Source organism: Schistocerca serialis, unplaced genomic scaffold, assembly GCF_023864345.2.
Source record: "Schistocerca serialis cubense isolate TAMUIC-IGC-003099 unplaced genomic scaffold, iqSchSeri2.2 HiC_scaffold_206, whole genome shotgun sequence".
NCBI lineage: Eukaryota > Metazoa > Arthropoda > Insecta > Orthoptera > Acrididae > Schistocerca > Schistocerca serialis.
In genome coordinates this window covers 110,001-112,500 of record NW_026047769.1, presented here as the reverse complement: position 1 = coordinate 112,500, position 2,500 = coordinate 110,001, and positions in this window count along the sequence as shown.

Below are 2,500 nucleotides of genomic sequence, written 5' to 3'. Positions count from 1 at the left end.
CAGCACAGCGCACGCGCCAACACGTCCGCACAGCTGCGATACAAACCACCTGCGAGAACCGCTGGGGCGACCGAGCAGCAGACGGCGTCGCGGCGCCGAGCGCCGGGCGGCGGCGCATCCTCAGCGCACACAGTCCTCAATCGGACCAGCACACTGCAGATGGCCACCGCGCTTCGCACCGGGCCCGCGAGGACCTACTTTGGCCGCAAGGCGCCGCGAGCAGGGGGCCCCGGCGCGCAGCTGCGCCGCCTGCCGCGTCCGTCGGCCGGCGCGCCTGCCACTGGCCGCCCCCACCAGCCGGCTGTAGCGCGTGCGCCCACGCACCGCGCTGCCAGCACGCCGGGCGGCCCCCCCTCACCGGCCGGGGACAGTCTCACCCAGCCACCGCCGCGTATCGCCTCACACCCAGATCCCCTTTCACGTTCGTGGGCATGGTGGGTATCCCTGAAACAACCAGTTAATAGCTCGACCGATCGTCGCCAACACTGATTCACCTCTAGCGAGAACAACCGCACCACAACGGGTTACCTGTTGTTCATTTGCGTAACGTCACCAGCAAACGTAGACGTCCATCGCCATTTGCAACGAGTATTGCATGCCTGTGTCAGGTGTCACAACACACTACGTCTGCCCACATAGACGCAACAACATGTGCACGCCTCGAGAACACGTGGAAGGTAGCCCCCGTACGTATGCGGTGTCCATTGCGCGAACGACTGTCAGCCGGCCTCTGCAGGATGTCGCAGATGTGGAACGCGGTGCAACATGCTATCACGGTGTGTGAGAAGAGACGACTACGTCCGAATACACGCTCCACTACATCAACAGACTGCTCATGCTGATCGCCATCGAGGGCGTCCGTTCCTCCCACACGTCTGAATGGCGTACCACACTGCAATCCAGCTCTTATAGGGAGACGACACGTAGCTGCGTGCACAATATTTGGACTGTATGGTCTGCCGTTGCTAGGCGCAGTCGTCGTACGGTCACACATGTGCCACGATGTATCATTCAGTACATACGGACCAATGTGCAGTACAGTTTGTGGGTTTTGCGTACATCGGCGGACAGGTGACAGGCCGTACCACAACGTAGGCTGAGTACGTCGGCATGCGAAGGGCATTGAACATGCAAACTTCTCAACGACCAGCTTGCGAAGGCAGGGGGGAAGGGGGGGGGGGGGCATGTACGTCCTGCTGCTATCCACATTACAGTGTATAGCAGGAGCATGTGGAAAGTCAGCAACACCTGCAAGGTGTTTAACATGACGCGATACACAGGGGACCGGGCAGTGCGAATAGCGAACTATATTGCGAGGGTTGCGGTTAGGCAACACTACACTAATTTAACGAGTTGCATAACAATTACAGAGCAGGTTAAGGCGCAATATAGGTTAGGTTAAGGCACAACATGGGTTACGTTAAAGCACAACATGGGTTACGTTAAAGCACAACATGGGTTACGTTAAAGCACAACATGGGTTACGTTAAAGCACAATTTAGGTTACGTTAAAGCACAATTTAGGTTACGTTGAAGCACAATTTAGGTTACGTTGAAGCACAATTTAGGTTACGTTGAAGCACAATTTAGGTTACGTTGAAGCACAATTTAGGTTACGTTGAAGCACAATTTAGGTTACGTTGAAGCACAAATTAGGTTACGTTGAGGCACAAATTAGGTTACGTTGAGGCACAAATTAGGTTACGTTGAGGCACAAATTAGGTTACGTTGAGGCACAAATTAGGTTACGTTGAGGCACAATATGGGTTAGGTTGAGGCACAATATGGGTTAGGTTGAGGCACAATATGGGTTAGGTTGAGGCACAATATGGGTTAGGTTGAGGCACAATATGGGTTAGGTTGAGGCACAATATGGGTTAGGTTAAGGCACAATATGGGTTAGGTTAAGGCACAATATGGGTTAGGTTAAGGTACAATATGGGTTAGGTTAAGGTACAATATGGGTTAGGTTAAGGTACAATATGGGTTAGGTTAAGGTACAATATGGGTTAGGTTAAGGTACAATATGGGTTAGGTTAAGGCACAACATGGGTTAGGTTAAGGCACAACATGGGTTAGGTTAAGGCACAACATGGGTTAGGTTAAGGCACAACATGGGTTAGGTTAAGGCACAACATGGGTTAGGTTAAGGCACAATATGGGTTAGGTTAAGGCACAATATGGGTTAGGTTAAGGCACAACATGGGTTAGGTTAAGGCACAATATGGGTTAGGTTAAGGCACAACATGGGTTAGGTTAAGGCACAACATGGGTTAGGTTAAGGTACAATATGGGTTAGGTTAAGGTACAATATGGGTTAGGTTAAGGTACAATATGGGTTAGGTTAAGGTACAATATGGGTTAGGTTAAGGTACAATATGGGTTAGGTTAAGGTACAATATGGGTTAGGTTAAGGTACAATATGGGTTAGGTTAAGGTACAATATGGGTTAGGTTAAGGTACAATATGGGTTAGGTTAAGGTACAATATGGGTTAGGTT